General features: G+C 40.4%; 1 long non-coding RNA gene across 1 annotated transcript; it reads right to left on the bottom strand.

Moving 5' to 3' along the window:
• Positions 1 to 1,191: 1,191 nt before the first annotated feature.
• On the bottom strand, positions 1,192 to 9,698 carry LOC128655435 (uncharacterized). The gene is made up of 3 exons (XR_008401794.1): positions 9,555 to 9,698; positions 2,034 to 2,127; positions 1,192 to 1,410 (listed from the first exon to the last, which is right to left on the bottom strand). It is a non-coding gene; the product is annotated as an uncharacterized LOC128655435 (long non-coding RNA).

Below are 9,698 nucleotides of genomic sequence, written 5' to 3'. Positions count from 1 at the left end.
ACATGTGGTGAGTATGTGACGGTATAGGGGTTAACAGATTAGATGGGTACTAACGGTGGGCTAGTGGCGGTATAGGGGTTAATAGTTTTGATGGGTACTTGTGGTGGGCTAGTGGCGGTATAGGGGTTAATAGATTAGATGGGTACTTGCTGTGGGTTAGTGGCAATATTGGGGTTAATAGATTAGATGGGTACTTGCGGTGGGTATGTGGCGGTATAGGGGTTAATAGATTAGATGGGTACTTGCGGTGGGTTAGTCGCAATATTGAGGTTAATAGATTAGATGGGTACTTGCGGTGGGTATGCGGCGGTATAGGGGTTAACAGGATAGATACTTGCGGTGGGTATGTGGCGGTATAGGGGTTAACAGGATAGATACGTGCGGTGGGTATGTGGTGGTTTAGATATTTATTAGTGTAGTGTTAGTTTGTTATCGTGGGGTACTTCGGTTTAGGGGTATTAGGATTAGTGGTTAGGCACGGCAGTTATATTCCAAAGGATTGTTTACTATACTTCACCAAAAATCGTGGTGATACTGGGTGTTATTTATCGCCAGCATTGCCAACCAATGGCATGTATAGTAAATGCACAAATAAAAAGTTCCACAGTAAGAGGGGGTTGGGCACTTGGTGATAAACAATCAAACACATATGCCCTATTTTCATTAAGTACATTTCATAATACTGAGCTGCATATGTAAAGATGCAACATTCATAGCTGTTTCATAGTTGTAAGAAACACTGTGCATATACCTTGGAATCTCCTGCACTTCACTGTATACTGAGTTATAAACCTCCAGGTCCCACCCTGTCATTCTCCCAACCCTGTACCCTCCACCAGGTTAGCTCTTATGAGCCTATTAACACATGTTAAGTGTTAGGAGCAGGGTTATTGCAATTGCGCTTTAATACATATATATAAATGAAGCGCTGTCTAACCCGGTTCTTGGAATCACTTTCAGGTCCCTGCAGCTGCTGTTCTGTGTCCTCTTTCAGGAGACGCTGCCTGCTCCTCTTCCAATATGGCACCCGCTATTCAGCACAGAGTCACTCGAGCAATGATTAGTAAACTCCTCCGCTCAGTATTATTATTAACCAATACCAAGCAGGATAAGTTGTGTATTATCCGTGCTCACTGAACGGCCAAACTTTGAAGAGTGAGAAAAGAAATGATTTCGGAGCACCGGAAAAAATGGCTAAAATTTTACTTTTATTGATTTGCTGTATGCAAAACATAAATAAAATGCATAATTTAGACAATCATCTTAGCAAGTAGGTAAATGGATTACGCGTTTCGGCTTTTCGCCGTCATGTATAGTAAACACCTCTCGGCGATGCCACTGTTGCTATCTATGTCGGGAGCTTGGAATATTTCGACAGGCTTGCTCAGAGCACTTTCGATCATCAGGGGCCTAGAGAGAAAGAATATCAAAGTCATGAGCTAAAGAGGATGGTGATAAAAAAATATGGAGAATAGAAAGTCAGTGTAGAAGTATGATTAAAGGGACAGTCAAGTCCAAAAAACTTTCATGATTCAAATAGGACATGCAATTTTAAACAACTTTCCTATTTACTTTTATCACTGATTTTGCTTTGTTCTCTTGGTATTCTTAGTTGAAAGCTAACCCTAGAAGGTTCATATGCTAATTTCTTAGACCTTGAAGGCCGACTCTGCTTTTTGTCAGTTTTTCACCACTAGAGGGTGTTAGGTTATGTGTTTCATATAGATAACATTGAGCTCATGCACGTAAATTTACAGAGGAGTGAGGACTGACTGGCTAAAATGCAAGTCTGTCAAAAGAACTGAAATAAGGGGGCAGCCTCTAGAGGCTTAGATACAAGGTAATCAGAGGTAAAATGTGTATTATTATAACTGTGTTGGTTATGCAAAACTGGGGAATGGGTAATTAATGGATTATCTGTCTTTTAAAACAATAAAAATTCTGGTGTTGACTGTCCTTTTAATACATTATAATGCTTTTGCTAGGAACCCTCAGAACAATGTGTTTACACTAGTATTAGTCTATATATGTACCACTTAAGCTGGTTCCATAATAGCAGGTTCCATACTTCTAGATTGGACAGGACCAAAGAATGAATTGGAGACATCTGGTTTTTGGATGTACCCTCTAGAAACAGAAGCAACAAACTGTTACTGTGAATAGACAAATTTCCTGAACTTTCACAGAACACCATGGGGGCGATTTATCAAGCTGAGGCAGACAGGGGCACACATACGCGCCCCTGTCCGCCGCAGCTTGCCTCTGGCGGAATTCAGCATTGCACATGAACGCTATTTTGTGCGTGTGATTGGCTGTGCACGGGCAGGAGCTGTCAATCTCCCAGGTCGTACTAGCGGAGATTGAATTTGCCACTTTAGAGGTGGCGAAAGATTAGGAAAGCAGCGGTCTTTTAAATAAGGCGTGCAGGTTCTCTTGTGAGAGCCTGCAGCCGTAGTGGGCCAAAAGGCTTGCGAAGCCTTTGATAAATCGACCCCTTTAAAGGAACACTCAGGTCAAAATTAAACTTTAATGATTCAGATAGAGCATGCAATTTTAAACAACTTTCCAATTTACTTCCATTAACAAAATGTGCAGTCTTTTTATATTTACACTTTTTTGAGTCACCAGTTCCTATGGAGCATGTGCAAGAACTCACAGAATATACGTATATTCATTTGTGATTGGCTGATGGCTGTCACATGATACAGGGGGAGTGGAAATAGACATAACTTTTGAAGTTAAGACAAGGGCGGTCAATTTATCAAAGTGCGAGCTGACATGATATGATGTAGCGTATCATGTCCGCCGCACATCGATAAATGCCGGCCCGACAGCATATGCTGTCGGGATTTATCATTGCACAAGCAGTTCTGGTGAACTGCTTGTGCAATACCGCCCCTTGCAGATTCACGGCCTAGCAGGGGGTGTCAATCAGCCCGATCGTATAGGATCGGGCGGATTGAAGACCGCAACCTAAGAGGCAGCACAATAAAGATAATGCACAGTCTAAAATACACTGCTTCACTAGGGTGACAGCACAATAAAGACAATGCACAGTCTAAAATACACTGCTTCACTAGGGTGACAGCACAGAATTAATACAAGGTCAGAGTACATGATGCCTGTGACAAACAATATCTGGTGATGGGGAAATGAGCTGAGACACTACAATCAGAAACTTAGGAGAGATGTTTTATCCATGCTCTATCTACTCATTTCTGTCGGTGGGTGCAGCTAAGTTGTGTAAACAGATCCTTTTACTGAAATATACATTTAGCAAACAATGTGTAATGGCACTAGTTAATCCCTGCAGTACCATGTAAGAATTATGTCACATGAGGAGTGTCGTGTAAGAATGGGGGTGAGAGCACCAGCTATGTTATACATCTTTAGTGGTTAACGGAATTAATATGTAAAATCTAATATAAATGTTTGCTTTGGAGTCAGCAAGCGGGCAAGGTATTCTGTAAAAACCATGTTCCCCTATTGTACGAATCACAGTGTTTAGAATGGGATAACAAATCCTCCATATACAGTGACCATTTAACCACAGCAGGATAGAGGGAAGATGGTCAATTCATCATTATGATGTGTTGTGCTGATATGTTGGTGTTAATGTAGATTTTGTCCACCAACTTGACCATAGCTCACAACTTGTTACAACTTCTGCATCTACCTCTAATGTGCAATTCATATACAAAAAGAACAGCATGCCTTTCTCTAAAATAGATTAGGAAACATTATCCCATTAAATATGGGCGTCCTAACCAGCAGCCTCAAAACAGAATAGCTTGTTTTACATTTAGTGCTGAATGACACAAAAAATAATTCAAGTCTTTCACCTCAGCTTCTATCCGACACAGAATATCACAGAAGTCTTTAACCTCAGCTGCTGTCTGATACACAATATCACCCCAGTCTGTCATCTCATTACTGACTGACACAAAACAGCAGTCCTCTTCCTACAAACCATGACCCTCGTTGTAATACTTGGCAGCAGCAACTTTTCATCCTAGTTCCTGACAGTCACCACTCCTAATTCTACTCCCTATCAGACACAAATCATGGCAGTTTATGCTAGCCACATGATTTAATTCCAGTACATATCAGTCATATCATTAACCCCTTAATGACCGAGGACGTGCAGGGTACGTCCTCAAAAAAAAGGCAGTTAACGCCTGAGGACGTACCCTGCACGTCCTCGGTGTGGAAAGCAGCTGGAAGCGATCCTGCTCGCTTCCAGCTGCTTTCCGGTTATTGCAGTGATGCCTCGATATGGAGGCATCCTGCAATAACCATACATGGCCATCCGATGCAGAGAGAGCCACTCTGTGGCCCTCTCTGCACCGGACATCGATGGCCGGTATCGTTGGTGGGTGGGAGCCGAATTGGGAGGCGGGTGGGCGGCCATCGGTGTTGCGCGTGACGTCACGGGGGGCGGGATCGGGATCGGGACCGTCGGGGGCGCGCACGGGCGCGCGCGCGTGCACGGGGGGTGGCGGGCGGGCGCGTGCACGGGGCGGGAGCGGGTGGGAACCGCTACACTACAGAAAAGTAAAAAAGTAAAAGTAAAAAAAAAATGAAATAAACTTTTACTTTTACCATCTAAGGGATCTGGAAGGGGTGGGGGGTTGGTCTTGGGGGGGGGGGGAAAGCTACACTACAGAAAAGGGACATATTTTATTTTAAAAAAAGCATTTTTTTTCTCTAAACTGGGTACTGGCAGACAGCTGCCAGTACCCAAGATGGCGCACATTAAGTCAGAGGGGGAGGGTTAGAGAGCTGTTTAGTGGGGGATCAGTGAGGTTGGGGGCTAAGGGGGATCCCTACACAGAAGCATATGTAAATATGCTAACAAAAAATGCACAAAAAAGCCCAAATATACCTTTTATTTTAGTACTGGCAGAGTTTCTGCCAGTACTTAAGATGGCGGGGACATTTGTGGGGTAGGGGAGGGAAGAGAGATGTTTGGGAGGGATCAGGGGGTCTGATGTTTCAGGTGGGAGGCTGATCTTTACACTAAAGCTAAAATTAACCCTGCAAGCTCCCTACAAGCTACCTAATTAACCCCTTCACTGCTAGCCATAATACACGTGTGATGCGCAGCGCCATTTAGCAGCATTCTAATTACCAAAAAGCAACTCCAAAGTCATATATGTCTGCTATTTCTGAACAAAGGGGATCCCAGAGAAGCATTTACAACCATTTGTGCCATAATTGCACAAGCTGTTTGTAAATTATTTCAGTGAGAAACCTAAAATTGTGAAAAATTTTACGTTTTTTTTTAATTTGATCGCATTTGGCGGTGAAATGGTGGCATGAAATATACCAAAATGGGCCTAGATCAATACTTGGGGTTGTCTACTACACTACACTAAAGCTAAAATTACCCCAAAAAGCTCCTTACATGCTCCCTAATTAACCCCTTCACTGCTGGGCATAATACACGTGTGGTGCGCAGTGGCATTTAGCGGCCTTCTAATTACCAAAAAGCAATGCCAAAGCCATATATGTCTGCTATTTCTGAACAAAGGGGATCCCAGAGAAGAATTTACAACCATTTATGCCATAATTGCACAAGCAGTATGTAAATAATTTCAGTGAGAAACTGAAAGTTTGTGAAAAAATTTGTGAAAAAGTGAACAATTTTTTGTATTTGATCGCATTTGGCGGTGAAATGGTGGCATGAAATATACCAAAATGGGCCTAGATCAATAATTTGGGATGTCTTCTAAAAAAAAATATATACATGTCAATGGATATTCAGGGATTCCTGAAAGATATTAGTGTTCTAATGTAACTAGCGTTAATTTTGAAAAAAAATGGTTTGAAAATAGCAAAGTGCTACTTGTATTTATGGCCCTATAAGTTACAAAAAAAGCAAAGAAGATGTAAACATTGGGTATTTCTAAACTCAGGACAAAATTTAGAAACAATTTAGCATGGGTGTTTTTTGGTGGTTGTAGATATGTAACAGATTTTGGGGTTCAAAGTTAGAAAAAGTGTGTTTTTTTCCATTTTTCCTCATATTTTATAATTTTTTTTATAGTAAATGATAAGATATGATGAAAATAATGGTATTTTTAGAAAGTCCATTTAATGGCGAGAAAAACGGTATATAATATGTGTGGGTACAGTAAATGAGTAAGAGGAAAATTTCAGCTAAACACAAACACCGCAGAAATGTAAAAATAGCCTTGGTCCCAAACGGACAGAAAATGGAAAAGTGCTCTGGTCACTAAGGGGTTAAAGGGACACTGAACCCAAATTTTTTTCTTTCGTGACTCAGATAGAGCATGCAATTTTAAGCAACTTTCTAATTTACTCCTATTATCAATTTGTCTTCGTTCTCTTGCTATCTTTATTTGAAAAATAAGGCATCTAAGCTAAGGAGCCAGCCAATTTTTTGTTTAGGACCCTGGACAGCACTTGTTTATTGGTGGGTGAATATATCCACCAATCAGCAAGAACAACCCAGGTTGTTCACCAAATAAAGATTTTTCAAATAAAGATTCCAAGAGAATGAAGAAAATGTGAGAATAGGAGTAAATTAGAAATTTGCTTAGAAATGCATCCGCTATCTGAATCACGAAACAAAATTTTTGGGTTCAGTGTCCCTTTAAATATCTGCCTGAGATGACATGTTATGGAATGACCAAACAGGTAATACACCTATATATAGATCTCCAATCTATGCATCCACCAGACAAGTTAAAAAATAGATAACAGATCACCACACTGTACTACTCCCGCAAACAGTGATGATACCTCTCAGGAAAATTTTGCCTCAAGAGCTTCATACCACTATAGACAAATGGGCCAATAAAGGGTTGTATAGAGTAGCGGACGCTTTATTTAACAACAAACTCATGACTTACACTCAGATCCAAGACAAACTGACACTGATAGAGATAAGGTGGTTTCAGTACTTACAGATGTCCACCTCCATCTGAAAATACCTGGGTGACACTAAGACCTCTCCCCCTACAACACTGGAAAACACGTATTTACATGCATCTAGACCTAAACACACAATCTCTATCCTATATATAGCTATACAGAGAGACAACAACGCCCCCAAGACAACCCTGATGCTTAAGTGGGAAGATGACATTAACATCACTTATGACAAACATACATGGGAGAATATATATAGCTCTATTGGAAAAGGGTTGATTAGTGCAGATTTACGTGAAAATACCCTTAAAATTGCATTTCGCTGGTATCTCACACCAAACATAACCTCCCATATGTCACAACCCGCATCAAACTTATGTTACAGAGGATGTGGAAACTGAGGCACCTTCAAACATATGTGGTGGGACTGTGAAGGGGTAAAACAGATCTGACACTCCCTCTCCGCCTTACTTAGCTCGATCCTAGAGGAGGAGATAGAGCTCAGTATCTCTCAAGCTTTGTTACACACAGGTGACAAAAAATATAACAAAGAAATTAATACTTTTATTAGAATACTGTGCACGATCACTAGAACAGCAATAGCATACCACTGGAAAACAGGGGTACCATCATGGATGGAAGTGAGAAATAAGATAAATAACACATTTAGAATGTACAAATCTGCCTCATGGATCATGAACACCAGAGAATCATTCGAGAAAGTATGGTTCCATTGGATCCTGAATAACACAAGCACCACTTAAATGCAATACAATAAAGTTGCTAGATTTGGATGTTGGGAATATTGGAACACCTGTGTACAATAATAACAGTGTGAAGGGCCATGTGGCTTATCTAAAGCAACTCTTAAGACTTTTCGTAAAGTTAGATATATGAAATTGATATATACAACATATGTGTGGGTATAAAGTTTGTTTTTCCTCCCCTATTTTTGTTATTTTTTATCTTGCCTTTTTGTTTTCCTTTTTGTTACTTTAAGGCAATACTCTTCCCTCTTTATCTTTTTTATTTCTTTTGTCATGTCAAGAGATACTTGTATGAGCTTATAATACCAACTTACCCCTATCTGGAGGGGCTTTGACTCATTTACTTTCTGTAACAGTTTATTTTTTATTGTATTCATGTTGTGAAAAAAACATAATAAAAATATTTAAACATAAATATCTGCCTGTATGAGATTAAATATTTCATTCTAATATTCATCCCACTCCAGAAGACAAAAGTCAATCTAATTATTGTCAGCACTAATCTTTCATAAAAGCCTAAATGTATCATTATTTCTTCCAAAATAATCTCACATATGCAATCTCACCACTTTTATGCCAGTGTCTGTTTTCTAGCCCTCATGCCTTTGCAGTTTATACACCATATAGGTTACTTCAGTACATCTTTGCAGACCATAATCAACATCATCTCATGTCAATTCCTATCAGCAACATAATCTCAGTCCCGTGTGTATCAGTTACAAACACTCATTTGTGTCCATATTAGTCATGCGTCATTCCAATCCTTCTCAGACACATCCTCTTGCTATTGCCTTTTCAACAAAAACTCTCACCATGCTCTCTTTCAGCCAGACCCTTCCCATCCTAGTTTGTATCAGATCCATCATCTCATCCTAGTCCATATCAGCCTGTATTCCCTATATTATTCTGCACAGACAGCTTCTCATCTCTGAAGTCATTTTAGCTCATCCCAGTCCCTGTAAGATACCACCTACCATACTATCTCATCACCCACCACAAACCTCACTCCAATCTTTAGCAGTCATATCATCAACAACATCTTATCTGCATTCGCTAAAATACATCATCTCACTTATAATATATTTCATCCCTTTCCAAATCAGTCACTCTTTTTCCATATCTCCCACTAGTGTGTACTGTTCAAATTATTTCACCACTGTAGGTATTATCCACATCATCTCTCTCTGGTTCCAGTCCAGCCTGTATTAGTCACACACTACCACCCAGTTCTTCTCATCACAGCTGGCTTTGTCATTACGTTTTACATAACTATTGTCCTGCATATCCCCCACATTGTCTTTATTTGTTTGGTCCTCCCCCAATGTATTACATAATTTACATGTTACTTATTTACAAAATATGTGGTTATCCCAAAATTACCTCACAGGTCCTTTGTCTGCAACTTCTAATGTCCTGTAAAGTAAAATATTTCCCAGCACATTTACATCAGGCTAAAACATGGTTTGATTTAAAACAAAACAATATAAATGCAGTAGAAGCGTTTTATAAGCACCCGGGATAAGTTCTTCAGTCGCCTGAGCTTCTGTGTTAATAAGAATACAAGACAAACACTGTAGTACAAAGCCATAAACAGAAGTAGAAATTCCTCACAGAGCAGGGATTTCCCAGACACTGCATTCCTGCTCTTTCCTAAGCATATGCATGTGGGCAGTGTGTCTACCTGACCTAACCACAAAGCCATTGAGTGTTATTACATCTCCCCTACCCAGACCTTGGATCACCTCTGCAGGACCTCCTCCCTACTAACTCAAGTCTCACACACTAAACTGTCGCTTTTAACATTCATTCACTAACACAATAGCCATTCCCACAACCCCCCCGCAGTAGTTCTCTTTTTTTACCCTTTATGAAATAATAAACAATCCCCACCCTCAAGCCCTGGTGTTTTTTGTGTTGGTAGAATTTCTCCTCCCCAAGTTTATGCTGTAACAAGAACCTCCCATTTGCCGTAGGGTCTCCTCTTCCCCGGGATATACTCCCTCAGCCCCTGAGTCGAGAAGGTCTAGCTGCAGA

The sequence above is a fragment of the Bombina bombina genome, chromosome 4 (genome assembly GCF_027579735.1).
Source record: "Bombina bombina isolate aBomBom1 chromosome 4, aBomBom1.pri, whole genome shotgun sequence".
NCBI classification, from domain to species: Eukaryota; Metazoa; Chordata; class Amphibia; order Anura; family Bombinatoridae; genus Bombina; species Bombina bombina.
The sequence above is the reverse complement of the archived record's forward strand: the minus strand, read 5'-3'. Positions and strand labels throughout refer to the sequence as shown.